Source organism: Lonchura striata, chromosome 3, assembly GCF_046129695.1.
Source record: "Lonchura striata isolate bLonStr1 chromosome 3, bLonStr1.mat, whole genome shotgun sequence".
NCBI lineage: Eukaryota > Metazoa > Chordata > Aves > Passeriformes > Estrildidae > Lonchura > Lonchura striata.
In genome coordinates, this window is record NC_134605.1 from 74,689,993 (window position 1) to 74,706,924 (window position 16,932).

The following is a 16,932-nucleotide window of genomic DNA, read 5'->3' on the forward strand; positions in this document are numbered from 1 at the left end:
ACAAAAAAAAAAAAAAAAAAGGGGGGGGGAGGGGGATGGAGGTTGGAGGGGGACATGGTTGAGTAATTTCTTGCCCTAAACTGAAAATGCTGCCTCCATACTGATTACACTGCAAGCAGAGAAGCTTAAGGTATCCTTTTATTTTGCTAGAAGTGGTACCAACAATTTGCCATGACAAAGACTGCAACGTTGTTTATTGTTTTCTACACATTCTACAGTAACCTACCCTTCCAAACTGATCTCTGCAGTCTTCTCTGCTGACCTTTCAAAAAAAAAAAAAAATGAGAGGCTGTGTTAATTATCCTTAAATTTGTGTGTTTTGTGTGCTTGCAGCTTGTTTTACTTCATGTATTTAACTTTCTTTAAAAAATCAGCATAGTTTTTTACACAAACAAAAGGCACACTAATTAAAGTGAAATCACTCAGACTACTTTAGTTTATACAAAGATTAAATCCTGGATTATCATTTAAAGATGCTGAATATCATAAAGCATCAATAGTAATTGCATTTTATTTGCTTTCAAGGGTTAGTCCTGCATAATATTTATGAGGTATAGAAAAATATTGTACTTTTAGGAAGTTAAGTTTTCAGAAATACATTATCTAGGTTTCTTGTTTTGTCTTAATCAATTCTCACAATAAATCCATTTGACTTCATGTTTTTAAATAAAAATGATGAGAAAAATCATGACATTTTTTCTTAGAGGTCAAGAGGACCAGAAGATAGTTTTAAAGCCTTTTTTAAACATAAAAATATTAAAGAGAAAGAACCTATTTAACACTTTGAGTTTAAGTGAATCCATACATGTGAGAGTTGCAGAACAGCACTAAAAGAAAGAGGAGTGAAAGGGGAAACTCAGGATACCTCTGTTGTTATAGGGAGACATTCTTCATTTTGATGAATACAAGTGTCAAAGATTGATATCTAGGCAATTGTCAGACACCTGAGAAAAATACATTAAAAGGCTTCTTTCCATACTGGATAAAGTTGTTCCAACTCTGAACATGGTTTGAGTATATTCGAGGCCTTTGTGTTTCTTGACACTTTTCTGTCAATACTTTTCCTGAGTAAAGCCCTCAAGAAATTGAGATATATTTATAGAAATAGCCACTCAGAAGTTCTCAAGGAAGGCAGGCAGGTCATTGCCAATATCTGGATTCCTAAGCCTAGAACACACATTTTGCTCTTGGCAAGTGGCAGTGACAAGCCCTGACAGAGAGGAAACTTCTGGGCATCAATCCGTGCCACAGGCAGTGGTTGGGATGGAGGATGCTGGACAACCTCTCTAAGCATCTCAGCTGCTGAAGCAGGAAAAGAAGCAGCAGTAATTCTGACTTGGAGACATTCATGGGACATTGAAAGGAGAGGAAATTCCTTCAAAACCAACTTTTGCAGCCTTTTTTTACAGTGGATTACTTCATTTCAAGGTTGTGGCACATACTAAAGCAATGATATTAGATCCAGATTGCATGCAAAATACCACTACTAAAGAGGTTAGAAATTTAAAATAGAACAAGAAAAACAGAAGAAATTATACGGTGCAAACAAATGTGCAGTCATATTTGTCAGTAATGCATATATGCAAAACCCTTCAGGTGCAGAAATCTTCCTTTTCAAACTATACTAGATTTGAAAGCTCTCTGGTGATTCACAACTTTCACTTTCTCATCTGATGTTTGTGCCACACAGAAAAGGATCTCAGCCTTTCACTTTTGCCCTTATGTACCTTGGCTAAATCCCAGCTGGGTGCAGCAAAACTCAGACGATAATGATATTTATAAGTACTCAGGAGATCAGATGTCTCTAACCTATATTTTCTCCTGACCATAGTTTCTAATCATCACTATGAAATTTGAAGCATAACTAAATAGTTTTAATCCTAATAACATTAGTAAATCTCTTATATACACCCTGGACACCACTCCAGCAATGTGTGTTTTATGTAATTTTCTCAGGATTCAAAAATAAATAAAAATATGAGGAAAGCAGAAAGTAAAAACAGAAAAAAAATAGTAGGATGTTGCTGCCACTGATGTCTATAGCAACTGGCAGAAATCCCATGCATTTTAATGGGAGCAAGATTTTCAATTTTTAGTACTTGTGCCCTACATATCTTTAGCCTTCAGCTCTTCTCAACAGCATTGACTACATGATGTTCTGAAAAATGAACCTCCAAAATGCAGTTTTGGCCTGTTGGAAAGGTTTATTTTTTTTTTTCTTTAACTTATGCTCAGATTTCAAACATGGGCATAAGGATTATATTTTTATTTTACTACATAAGGGGAGTGAACAAATCTTGACGCTGACAGAACACTTTATGTGATATTTAGCAACAAAGAAAGAAACTCTGTCAGCCCAGAATTCACAGGAGCACCAGTTGGCTAAATTCATGGCACGGTGTGGGAAAATTACCTCAATACTGTCTACTTTTGCTGATTTTTCCTTATGCTGACACTTCTGATGCCCTGAAAGTTGCTGTGCTCACATCCTCTGCTGCTGGTGTCAAAGAACACTCTCAGTCTTCACATGCCAAGATGAGGAAAACCTATTGCAATGCCCAAAAGGCTTAACTCCTGTCAAATATATTCATTTAACACAAGCACTCTGGTCTATGACTCTGAAATCTTAAAGTGATGGCATGAAGCAGGAAGGACGGGGAAAAAAAGCAGTAGCTTTTAAAAGAAAATCTTCAGTTAATGGATAGAGCTACTCCAGTTCATTGTAAAAGAAAAAGACAAAAAGTATTGGCTACAAAGACAGAACTGGATTTTCAGTTTAGTGATGTACAAAAAGGATTGTACACAATCCTACTGAAAAATAGTAACTTAGAAATAACTGCCTCACATGAAAAACAACCTACTTGATCATACACTTGAAGATGCATACAGTCTTTCTTGTGTCCAGACTTCTCCTTGAAGACAACTTTCATCATTTGGGTCAGTTTTTGACATTGGTGTAGATTTAGTATTGTTAAATGTTGCATTTAAAAAAAATTAAATTGTTCAGATATTTGGGTGCAGTATTATTTTTTTTTTGCTATTCTTGCCAAGACTATAGAAGCCCAGTGCCTAGTGAAGTTCCTTCATCTTGTGCTAGATTCCCTAGACTAAGCAACAATCCCTTTCTACTTCTTTCTCCTCTCCATTTCATTAAGTTTACACATATGGGGATAAAACTTTCAGAACTTGGCCTTTCACATCAAGCTCCCAGCCCTAGAGGTTATGAGAATGTTTTCCTACACATGTAAAGATTCCCACTGGTGTTAGCATCCCCTCATGTTCCACAGAACAGAACAGAGTATCTTGACTTGGAAGGGGCCTGTAAAAATCATAGAATCCAACCCCTTGCTGCTCACAGGACTACCAAAAACTAACTCAGAAGACCATGCAGGCCATTTGTTTGATTTACCACATCCACAAGCCAGGTTGGTTTTGGGTTTCATAGCTGTTAGGGCCCTGCCCTATTTCTTTCATCATACTGCCACCCAAATTTACTTCATTTTGCTGTATACACAAACAAATGAATAGAAATTTAATAACCTCAAAAAAGACTCAAAGAATGTGGTGAGGCTACCTGAAAAATCCTATCAACATCTGCAAAGCAGATGAAATAATCTATCTGTGCAGCCCAGGAAGTGTCATGTGAAGGTTTGCACATTCCTCTGAGCCCTCGTGTTGGAAAGAAGTGGATCAGCTGGAGTCCAATGTAAATCAACCGGCCTGTGGAGAAAGCCCAAAGGAAGTGAACATGTTTAACCTTAAACCAAAGAAAATGGAAGGAGGCATTTGAGCAATGACTACAGTGTAGAAGATAATTATATATTTGCTTAATCCATTCTGATTAAAAAAAAAAAAAAAAAGAAATAGACCTAAGTTTCTTATTTTAATAAAGCTTTGGACAAGCTTCCCTGTGCAGCAGTGAAATTTCACCTACTGATGGTCTTCCAGAGCAGGCAGGACAGAACTTGAATGATACAGGTTTACATTGATCATGCAGTGGAGCCATCGAATTTGTGATTACATACACAAATGCAAAAAACCACTTTCATCCTTTTTATTTTTTAATCATTTATTCTTGAGAAGCAACACAAAAGTTTTCAGTGGTCAGGAGGGACTGCAGGAGCTGTTTGCCTCTCTCACATTCCTTCCCCTTTTGCCTTTTCACTCATTTTCATAAATTTTATTTTCATAACTTATTCCAGAAAAGAAACAATTTATTTTCCTTTGGAAAGCACCTTAAGGTTCAGGTAAAGTAAAAGCTGGGTCTGAATGACTCTTACTTTCACATGATGACACTTCATAACTAGGATTTTTGTAAAACACCTATATTTTCAGACATTTGCCTATACATGTACATACTGAAAATTCTGATTTTTTTTCCCACCCACTTCATTCTCAGAACTGTGCAATGAAGTAGCTGGTAGCAAAGGGAACTTTCTGGGGATTACCATTCACACAAGGATAACTCACAGCTTTTGTGTTTGCTTGGAGACTACCAGCACTTTCTATACAGCCAGAGAAGCAATTTTATAAACAATGGAAGCATTTCTACTGAAAAAAGATTTCTGAAAACACAACACATCCTTTTTACTAATCCTAATAATAATAATAAACTTGCAGGAAATTTTGAAACAAGACCATAAGAAGATACAATAAGATGCATAAGAGGAAAAGAGGAGAAAAATAATAAAGAGATATTCAAAATGTGTTATTGGAAGCAGGTAATTTTGTGAGTTCTCCAAGACTAAAGATTTGAGATTTCATTCAATCACAAATGATCTGTAGAGCTGCTGTTAAATTTCCTATTATTGCTCAAATCAAAAACTAATATTTGCTTTAATAGTGGTTGAAGATACACAGAGGAAAAACAATAATTCTGAGGGATTATGCTGCTGGCTTTAGCCCTTCTTGCATTTCATGTGGGAAACACTAACAAGTGCTGCATTTTTTTAATATCTAGTATCTGCAAACAAAAATCGCTCATTTAATTTTAAATGTAGGATATGGCCATGATCTTGTTTTAGTAAGGGACTGTTTGACACTTTAAAACATTATTTTCTTAAAGTAACCACAGTATTGCACCTCATACTGAGGATTGGTTTTCTTCAGATAGTCTTTATAATCAATACAGCAAAGGGAGTCAGTACAGCAGAGGGAATGCAACATTTCCTGACATCACCTATTTATCTAGCACAAAACTGGAAAGATTTTGAAGGCAATGAAAACAATTCAGAGAGTAAGGTCTAGCTACTAGTTCTGCCCTGGCTATATGTGTTGATTCCTTAATTCACCATGAATCTCAGACTCCTCATCCTATTTCTGTGCATGGTGTTGGATTTGAGCTGCTCTTTACTATGTTGGGGTTTTTTTCTCTTCTTGTTGTATTTTTTCTGAATACTGAAGCATTTTTTAAAATACTAAAAAGAGCATACAAACATGCAACTAAACCCAAAAAATCAAGCATAGCACAGTAGGAGAAGAAAGCTGCTGGGGAGAGAAAGCAAAACTGTGTGACAGATGGAAAAGTCTCAATGGATGAATGGTACTACTACAAATAAGTAGCAGGCAGCCAGAGGGAATCAAATAATGATTATAGAAGAAAAATGAGGGTTAAAAAATGGGGTAAAAAACCTTCAGCACTGGCAGAAAATTCAAGAGTAGCAATGTATAATATTTGTATAAGAGAGGTTTAATTACAGGCTTTCCACAAACAGGGAAAGCAGTAAAGACAAAGAAGCCAGACAGCTGACAAGCATGCTAGTGTGGACAGTAAAAAGCTCAACGTGTCCTTGGAGAGGAAGGAACGTACTCCAGGATTCGGTCTGGCATGCCCCCAAACCTGAACAGATTACTTTCTGACGATCAATACCTGTAACCACCAGAGGCCTGTTGGAGTGTTTAAAAAAAAATAGAAAAAATCAGCTTCAAAGAGACCTGGTCCCGAGCTCACATTTTATTTTTGCCACTGGGTGCTGAAGTAAGGGCTTTGGACAAGGCTCATTTTTCATCTCTTTATAGGTCTGCGGATTGAATATGAAGTGTCGGGCATGTTCTCAGGGCTTCGCTCCGTCGGTTTCCTGTCCCAGAGAGGAGAACTCTCAGGATGACACTTGTCCCCACTGACCAAAGCCGGTATCACATCTTTCACAACAGCCTGGTTAATGTCTCCTTTAACATCCATGACTCCTATCCACCTGTAAAGGAAAAAAAAAAAAAATCCTTATTGTTTTCTTAATTTAAGTCCCATTTCCTTTGGAGAGAGATAGAAAATCCAAGAAGGTTCCTCATTGTTTGAAATGTCACTGATCAACAGTTATATCCAAATAGAGCTTAGCAATTTTAGTAAAGTATAGTGGGCTCGTTTTCACATACTATAGTATACCTGAATCGAAATTAAATCTCAGACTTTTCCCCAATAATATAATTTAATCACAATCACATGCATTTAGGTATTACTATGAGTAGGATAAGCAATAATTCATACATGTTTCTAGAGTCACAGAGTGTTCTGTATAGTTTGATTTCTCCAATCACAATTCCATCTTTTCCTCTCTCACATTTAGCTTAATTTTCTTTTGTCTTTCCCTCATTCATTTTTCAAATACTGCAAGGTAGTGCATATTTCCAGAAAGAAGTGATGCAATTTATTTTTCGTCCATCTACCTTCGTTGCTGTAAAAGACTGATCTGAATAAGGGAAAACAGAGAACAGAAATCTAAGCAGCTTTTTAAGGAAACAGCAAAAAAAAAAAAAAAAAAAAAAAGGAAAAAAAGGAAAAAAGAAAGAAAAAAGGACTGTATTATTAATAGCAAACTCCAGGATGATGGATGAAAAGAACAACAATATCCTTTAATCATAAAGCACTAACATTCCAGCAGTGCTGGTAAGTGACTGGAGCAGAGAAACCGTTTGAGACTTAAACAGATGGATTAGGAAAGGTTCCACTGTGGGTTCCTGGACAGATTTCAAAACAGCAGCCTGGTTAACTAATGCACAAAAAGCAAGTGATTCTTCCAATCAATAAGCTTTTATGTAAGCATATTTGAGTTATAATATTTAAACACAGCAGACAAGTGGGGAATCAGGAATTCCTCATGCTGGGCTAGCAAAGCAATAAGTTTTACTTGAATGTGGAGATCTCTTTTTTCCCAGCAAATTGCAAAAGGATTTTATAGATAATGCTGTCACCACATGTTCATCAATATAGTAACAGCTCCTGATGATTTTGTGAAAATAATGGTGAATTCAAGTCCAAAAGGTGCTTTTTTTACAAATATTTTTTTAAATACTCCTTTAGGGAGAACTTACCTAGGTTTTCATTGAATGAAGGAAACTACACATAAAATTAATCATTGACTACCTTTCCTAGTGAGCACCCTTTCCACAAATAATTAGAGAGGGAGTACAATCAGAAGCCCAGGTTATAGGGGCTGATTCCCTTCAGCATGATAACATTTATCCTAGGTAAGGAATGGAAAAGGTAATGGTTTATATGGATATTTTTGCACATTTTTATTTCAAAATATCTTTTAAAGGGGGTTATAATTTTTAAGGAATTACTGGCAATGACTTCTATGTCTCTTTCTCTTAAGTGCCCAGTTGCAGATAAATGTATGATATTTCATAAAGGTTTCTAAAAGTGACCTACCACAGATCTTTATATAAAATGGTGGTATTAGTATTATTATTATATCTAATAATTTTCATTGTTCCAAGTACAGAAACAAGCACCACAAAGGGAAATTTCAGGCACAAAGGCAAATTTCAGGCTTTTGTGTGATACTTGAAGTTCTAGGCCATGTTCTCTAGTACTCTGTTTATACCATAATCAAGAGACATACAAATTTATACAGTTCACCATTATAGGCTTCCTCTTCCCAGCTGAGATCTGGCTACAACATATTTGATCTTAAATTCACTTATTCAGACAGGAATTTTTCTTATTTTGCATCATGTCATATCCTTTAGGGAACACACTGATAGTATTTCCTAAAGACTAACTTTTTAGCATTTTGAGTTTTCATATTTTGGGATATCTAGTAGATTTTCAGAAGAACTCTTTTTGAGACTCTTCTTGGCTATCACCAAATTACATCCACATGTGAAAGTCAGAACCAAAAGAACACTATGGATGTACACACTGATCATGAGCCCCAGTGGAGTTTCAAAACCCACCCCCCCCCACCAATATTTGACCAAGGAAGAAAGAACTCAAGACACTTCAGAATCAAATGTCTCATTCAGTTATAAAGACGCTGCATTTTGCCAGCATACAAATTACTCATTACACGTGTAATATTTGTCACTGGCTTCTTGCCTGCTAGAAACCAGGTTGCAATTGCACATTTTGATGTCTCAAGGACTTTGCTCTGGCCTGAAGCATCAGACTGCTGTGGTGCTAGGACTTTGCCTCTTCCCATCAAGGAGTTTGGACTCCATGACCTATGGGATTTCTGGCTTTCCTGGCTCCCCTTTAAATTACCAGCCAGGACCTCTGCTTAGTACATGTGTAGGTCTGAATATATGTATATATTTGCCTCGAGGTTTACAATACAAATGTTCTTCATAAATTGAAAAAGTATACTGAGGGGAAAAGTGCCTATAGCTCCAAAATGAAAAGTTTATTAGTCTGCACTCTAAGAATAGTATTTTTCAGTCCTCAGAGTATGACCCTCACAGGATTAAATGTCATTCATTGTCAGAGTGAATAAACAGTTAACAGAAGTTTGTAGTAAACCTGTAGTATTCAGTAAAATCTTCTGAAGAGAGCAAAGAGAGTTCCTTCCAGTTTTCTGAAGAGGGTCTTCCCCTTTCTAAGACTAAAACCCCCCTTTTCCTTCTCAGTCTACATACCAATTGTAAGTACAAAGTCTTTTTTCTTTTCCTCTTTACTAGTCTAAATTTCAGACTGAAGGTGGAAGAGGAGGAAGAGCATTATAAGAAGTCCTGCTCTTGCCTTTCCTCTGGGCCAGTTTATCTCTAACTCAATCCCCATCAACACACGCTGTGTGTAGTGTTTGGAGCAATGGCAGCATAAATTCTCTCTGCTTTTTCTACTTATTCAAATTCCGTGACATTTTGTGATGATCTGAGGGCATGTTTACAAGCAGTAAAAATATACTGATGTCATGAATAGACTAGAACCCAGATGCTATGATTCAACTTCAGTTGCCAATTACTGCTATTTTGAATACAAACAAATCTGAAAGTAAAAACATCAAATTAAGGATATTAAATATGTTAAGCAGATTTTGAAGTATTACCCTATTTCTACTTTAAAGGGAACTACAAATTCCAGGAATAGAATAGAGTTCTTGCCTACAATTAAAACAGTAAATAGTATTATATTCTGTGTAGCTCTTAGGAGTTGGGTCCCCCACCGTTATCTGTGGGATGCTTCACACTGCCACAGTAGGGCAGTTCAACATTTCAACCTCTTACTGTAAAAATTAACCTGTTTTTTCTAATACATTTTGAACTCTGTTTACAGAAGCTCACATTGCATGAAATTCACAGGCCCCCACAGAGATAAAATAATTCTCCTTTTTGGTGCACTGCTGAGGAATGCTAAAAATAGTTGAACATACCAGGGAAAAAAACGTCCTTTGGGGACTGCAGTGTCTTTGCCTCACTGGAAAGAAAACAAATAGATAAGTATATATGTGTACAATTGCATCCAATTTCTGTATACTACACCAAGTAGTTAGTCTACATTGTGGAGATTCCTGAATCTCCCACCTATCTAATTATTACACTTCTGTATTCCAAATGAAGAATAATACTGCATTGATCTCAATTGCTGAATAACCAACAGCTGCTGTCGCTTCCATTTATTGTGAAAACATCTTTTAACGTTTTCTAAGTATTAACACATGTAAGAAATATAATTTTATTTAATATATAGATGTATGCGCACATATCTAAATGAAGATGCATTTACATGCAAATATAAGCATATAAGTGAGGAAAATTGTTTGCTGTGAAAAAAAAATCCTCATTGCCATCTATACCTTGTTTGACTTCAGATTTATTTCCATCACTGGCATAATGCTTACATGGAGAGGCTGAGCCTGAGTCACTAGGAGGACAAAGGTCTTTCATTAAAACCTTGCTGATTAGCCCTAAAAATGACACTGGTGACCTTGGAGGCAGCACTAGTTTTCTTCACTAGAAGCATGGAAGATTTGAAACCGTTAAAGTCCTGATGTGAAAATATACACAGGTCTTCACACTTTGATCTGCTCTACTCTCTTCTGAGTTATTTTTTGGACTATTTTTAAAGAAGATGTATCAGCAGTAAGACCAGTTATAGTACATTTCATCTTGAAATGTTCTTATATACGACAATATACATGAAAGACATTGAATCACACTTTTATAAAGAGCACTACAAACTTACCAGAAGTTGAATAAAGGACGTGTATGCTCATTACTGGCTGTGGTGAATTTCTTTTTGGATGCTATGTGTTTTAACAGCCCTTTACTCCTGTCTGTATGCCTCTCTAACTGGAAACAGTTTTATTAGATATTGTGGCAACCTTCAGATTATAGTCACACAAACAAAGAAGATATTACTTGGTGGCAAAACATTCATGGGTACTGAACAATCATCATTAAAGCAGTCAAAATTAAGCATTCAGAAATTGTTAAAACTTCAAACCATTTAGGTAGATATAGGTTTTTCATTGTCTAAAAATAAAAGTGGTTTTAAAACCGGTTTTCATCTATCTACAGATTTTTTTTTCCTTTTTTAATGAAAGTATTCTGCTTATACATAAGATATCATCAACTCATCCTTAAAAAAGGGATATGTAAAAGTGAAAATGTTAAAGTGTCCTTTAACAAATTATTTTAAATATTACTCAGAATTAAGAATAAATATAAATGAAAACCCCTGTTAGATATTACATCTATATGTAGCACACATTTTAGTATTCACTCTATATGAGAGTAATCATGTTTTTATTCATGCAAATGTTCTTGTAGGAAGCACCTGTAGTGAACATGGTGTTGTAATGAGATATGTAGGTCATATCATAGAGAATGACTGCAAAATTTAGCCACTTGATGCACTTGCAGGTGTGAAACATCTCAAAGGCTCTGTTCTGATTAAATGAATTTCAAATTCTGTGACAAGAATTAACATGCCCTGTGCAGGACTGGGTGCTGAACATGCAAAGATATTTATAAATTCCTCTTGATGCTCTTAATATTAGGGTAATCAGTTTGCTCTTTCCTTTCCATTTGTAATATTTATTTAATGTAGTACAAGAGATTGCCATTTCAATCTATTGCTGTTTCCTTGGCTTAAGGAAAAAAAAAAAGAAATTAAGTTGTTTTTTTTTTTTAGTACAATGTCCCCTAGTCACCATCTCACAAGATCGCTAAATCATGAGGCTCTGGACAACACAAGGCCAAGGACAGAATTTTGCACATTGTTTTATAAGGTTCTGTTTTTCATAGTATTTTTTTTTTTTTTTTTAATTTTCACACCAAAGTCAACTTTATCTCAGAGGATAGGTTTCAATGTCATGCCTGACTCTGTCACCAACAGACCAGTGGCCAGCACAGGGATATGCTTCTCATGGCCTCTGCCTTCCATCCTCCAGGACTTACCAGCCCTTCTTCTCCTTGCAGACCAACCACTTGGACCCAGAGCAAGTCTCAAGCTACTGCATTTGTCAGAAGATGCCTTCACTCTTTCTCAGTGCTCCACTTTTCTGTATCTTAATCTGACTTCTATAAAGAGTCTAGAGTTACTCAAGTCTGAATGACATTCCTAATGCACCAGTAGTTAGAGCTGAACCATGGCTCGAGGCTTTCCTTATCCCATAGTCAGAAATGAATCTTGGTATCTTTCAGAAGAGCCCAGCCTTTATCTGGGCCATCAAGTCAGCCACAAAACCATGCGAGTTAATTGGAAGCATTAAACTGAGGAGGATTCTGAATCAAGCCATGACCACTATTAGCAACTGAGTACTGGGGTAAAGGTGGATAATAATTTTTTACTATACATAATGATTGTCTTAAATTTGCACATTAGGCAAATCCTCAGACAGTGCATGGGGTCACCAGAAATCATGCTCTGAGGTTCAGCAGTTGCACAAATACACAGAGAGCTTACGTGAACCAGAGGAATGAAACCTGTCCAAGATCCTAAAAGCTCCCAAACCGACATGCAGCTTTAATGTGAGCAACTGTAAGATGATTTATTTTTTTTCAGATCAAATACACAAAGTTCTGGATGTAATTCTGTTAAGCAGTTTTACATCTTGCCACTAGGACTTCTATTTTTTTTCCTCTGTGCTAAGCTTTAATATCCTTTCAAGTGCATTAATGTGTCCCTGGAACAGATGCTTAGAGACTCCTGCATGCTTTGAATATTTCCACTTTAAAGAGGGCTTTCAATACTTACTGAGAGTCTATGTACCACCTCACTGGCATCAGAGCTTGTAAAACACTGAGGAAAACAGCTCCTTGCCCAAAACATGTCCAATAAGAAAAATCTTACTTCAGGTCATCCTACAGGTAGGGAAAAAGAAGAGGTGGGACCATATAAAACATGTCTTGGAGATTTATGCTAATATTTGTTTCCCTTTCGGTTGACTCCCATCTCAGAGGCTTGCATTTGTATTTCAGGTGTGAGTAGTTCCTATATGCCAAAGAGAAACCGGGGCAAAACCAGTAAACTCCAACCAGATTATTTCAAAAAGGTCTGTGTTCTTTTTGTCTTTAAATGCTATAATGAAGCTCAATATAATGGTAGGAGTTAATGCATTAGAAGAGTTAATTTCAGACAAACAAGATATGACTTCTAGTTAAAGGTTCAACATGCAATGTCTACACTCCAAGTATGTGAATAAGCCTGAGTTCTAACAAGCCGTGCATACTTTCATTTTTATTGCAAAGAATTTCCACATAAAATATCTAAATAAGACTGCATGTTACCAGCTTATAATGATTCATATTATTTATGTACAGGTAGGGCTGAAAAAATGTCACTGTAATACTATTTTTATTAAAAACTATTTGTTTTGTAATTTGATCCTCTGGACATGTCTAAATGCTTAGTTGAGTAACTTTGGTTACTGGTGCTTCTCAGCTGGGTTGTATCTTGGAAAGACACACTGGGAAGAAATCTTGAAAACTAGTCCTGCATGCAGCAGCAAATATATTCTAGTGCTCTGATCATATTGCTGTACCAGCATGCAACCACAGAATTATCCCACTCTCTGCATGGATCTCAAGTGCACTTTCAAAATGAGTTCTTTCTTTCCTAGCAGCACTGAAGCTGCTTGGTAAATGCCCTTTACAGATATATTGATATTCATGCTTTTAAAATAATAACTTTATGGACACTCCAGATAATGAAATAGAGTTAATGAGAAAATGTAACTGACCATTTACTTACTTGTGGGTCTGAGGAGGGCTTTGCACAGAAGCTGACAAAATGAAAATGTGGTTTGCAGGAAGGATGTGAGGATTGATTTGCTATGCAAACCTGATGAAACTCAATGGGGAATTTTGTAGTTTGATGAAAACAAAAATTTAAAGCTAAGAATAACAAACAAAATTATAATACTATAAATAAACCACAAAACCACCACAGCATGTAAGCTTAAGTGCAATAAGAGACATATCATCTCTTTAAGTTGAATAAACCCCTCCCAAAAAAAAGTGCATGTAGACTCTGAGTTACAAAATCTGGTTTTTCTAAGGGATAGGACTTTCTAAGAGGTTTTGTAAAGTGCATCTAAATATGCATTAGCACATGGCATGAGGAACAAAGAGAAGAAATTTGAGCTGTGCATGCACTTGCAGGGCTAGGAACCTACTGGGATCACATGGATGTTGTGGGACAGCTTCCACAACTGCAGTGCTGCAATGGGGGATACCAGACCTTCAGGAGGGATGGGCTAGGATGGAAAGGAGGAAGAATTTGCCTGTATGTGAAAGCAGCAGAGATGCCTGGAGCTCTGCCTAAAGGTGAATGATGAGCCGGCTGAGACTTTGTGGGTCAAGAGTAGTGTGCAAGCAGACATAAGTAATGTTGCAGCGAGTGTGTTGTCCTCACTACAGTGCAGTGTATTTTTGTGAACCCCTTTAGGTATCTATGACTGAAGAGAGGTGCACAGGAATCAAAGATATGGGATTTTGCATTCGATGCTTACCACAGAAATGTGCTTAAGGTGAGCACTCTACAGAAAAGAGCTAAAGACAAAAACTTCTTATTAACAGTTTGTGCTGTGTCAGAAGCAAGTCAAAGAAACTTGCAGTTACTAAAGATAAAGTAACACTAGAAAGGAAGAACAGAGATGGAAGTTTGCAGCTCTTGTATTTTGCCAATAAGTCAATGTATTAAGGAAATGTAGCTATAAATTTCCTAGAGAAAAACATTCTTTTTCTATAAGTTAAATTATGTTCCATGTTTTCTGGTAACATCTATTTTAAGCTACACTGTACTGTAAAGGAAAGATTTTAGAATGGTCTAAATTAGTCTATGGTGATTAGCCACATTGTGCAACTTACTACAGTTTTATTAATGCAAGATTAAAGATAATGCTTTACTGGAAGAGATAACAGCAGAATTAACCTCTATTTACCTTGACATAATAAAGATTTAATAAAACATGGGAAAATGTCAATGAACAGCATAATTATTCTAACATGAAATTTAAATGTAACTTAATTCTGTATTCTGCATATTTAATGTTTTAAGATTAGTCATCATTGTTCTTTTCTCCCTCTTACAATGCATACTTAAAAATATTTCAAGCAGACTCAGACAACTTGCTTATTAAATGTATACTAATTTATTTTAAGTTTCAGATGCATTAAACTTAAAACTCTTTTTTTTACCCCTGCAACAAACACATATCTCCATATCTCACCCTTGTCCAAATTTTTTACTGTTGAATCAAAGAAGATCCTTGCAGTTTTATTATATCAGACAGGCATCAAAGGGGCAGAACACATAGGATTGAAAAATAACACAGCTGCACTTTGCAATGGAGTGTTCTGTATCTGGCCGTGTTTTGTTGTTCATGTAATACTTTTCAATAAACAAAGATGTCAATCAACTTTCTTTGCAGCACATCACATTTCAGATTTAAACCACTTCAGACACAGAGCTGCCCCAAGCTCACACATTTAACAGATAAAAATTCAGTTTTCTGTCAAGGTAGAATACAGTATTGATTGTAGGCTGTATTTAGGCTGGTGTCTGTTAGAGCTATATTACTTTCAAACTCATACAAAGTCCACTATGGAGATATAAAACAAAAAATGTTTCTTTTCTAGTGTAATTTTTTTAAACTTTCTACATTGATTAGTGGCAATTTCTAAATAAATGACAAAAAAAAAAAAAAAAAGAAAAGCAGCCAGGGTTAGAATCTATCCAGAAATCAGTGATGGGGGAAGTTACAAAAACACGATAGCAATCATGAAAACTTTGATCACTTGATTTGATTCTAGTGCTTTGCAAATTAGCATAATTATTCAAACATGCTTCATTAAAAATCACGACTGTACGAGTCCTTCAGTTTAATGATCCAAGAACATACAGAATGAGCTAAGCTTTAAATAAATACATCAACTTTGTACTAGATGGCCATGCCAGAGACTGGCAGGTTATTTATTTTAAATAAAATACTGAATGCTCTCTTGTTCCATGCACAGTTTAGGAGACTGATGACTTGCTAAAGATGCAGTATGTTAGCTAATATATTTTGCTGCTTATCCTCACATCCACCTGTACTTCTCCTGGGATCCCATAAGGTTGGATATCATGTCACTCCTAAGCTACTGGGAGATTGCCATAAAATCCCAGTAAATCTCCAACTAATTACACTTGAACTGTAGGTGTCACAGTTGATTTTGACCTTTAAAGTTTGGCAGAAGTTTGACAGTTGTTGAGCTGGCCCCGCACTCTGCAATACTTTTTCTGTCAAAATTTAAAGGAATGAATAGGCTGAAAAATTAAATATGCATAAAAAAGTAAACAAAATACCCTGCTTATTAATATATAACGTCCCAGAAAAATCAAAGAAATACACTTATCCATGGCAACCAAAATCCTTGAGAATGTGCTGACATTCTCCTAAATCTGTAGCTGACAAAACACCAGTTGGCATCATAGGAGGGTTAAGAGAAACTTAACAAATTTGACAGAGGAAAGAGAAAACAAAATCCAAGTTAAGTTGTCACTCTCTGCTTAATTTCATATATACATATATCTTGAGACATAACAGGGCAGCTCTTGTGAGTCAGGTTTCTGTTAGTTACTCTTTATGTGGCTGTTTATTTTGGGACTTTGCTTTTCTAAGTATTGGGTAACTGATTACCAACATTTTATTCACCCACAACAATTATCTCTGCAGTTAAGTAATATTTTACAGCCCCACTTCCACCAAAATCAAACAAAATAACCCTCCTCCCAAAAAATTTCCAACCAACAACAGCAACAACAAAACCCACAACTGATTGCCAAGAAAAATACTGCATAAAATATCTGCCTGCTGGCTTTCCAGCCACAATTGCAAATGTCCTACTGTCCAGACTGTGAACACCCCAGCTGCCATCCAGGGACCTTCAAAACTGAAACAAAATCATGTCTCAGCAATAGTAATAGCTGGCAGAGAAACCTTTGTGGAATCATGGATTTGTAGAATGGTTTGGGTTGTAAGGGTACCTTGAAGATCATCAACTTCAAACCCCCCTCCTGTGGGCAGGGACACCTTCAACCAGACCAGGTTGTTCAGCTCAACCACATCCAATTTGGCCTTTTTATTTTAAAAATTCAAACAGATATCTGCAAGTAAGGAAATTAAGGATATTAACACTTTTTACATTTAAAAAGTTGGCCTTATGGGTCCAGAAACATTGATTTAAATGAAAATACTAAAATACTTTTGAAGGAAAAGGGGATGACTT

General features: G+C 36.1%; 1 protein-coding gene across 12 annotated transcripts in view; it reads right to left on the reverse strand.

Moving 5' to 3' along the window:
* Positions 1-4,043: 4,043 nt before the first annotated feature.
* LOC144246068 (uncharacterized) overlaps positions 4,044-16,932 on the reverse strand; it is a 195,488-nt gene continuing 182,599 nt past the window's right edge. For 10 of the 12 annotated variants that reach the window (XR_013339741.1, XR_013339740.1, XR_013339738.1 and 7 more), the window contains one exon: positions 4,044-6,194. The gene's annotated coding sequence lies outside the window, so the exon portion shown is untranslated. Of the gene's footprint in view, positions 6,195-6,484; positions 6,687-9,587; positions 9,632-16,932 lie in introns of all 12 variants that reach the window. The other 2 variants (XR_013339737.1, XR_013339736.1) reach the window with 2 other exon arrangements.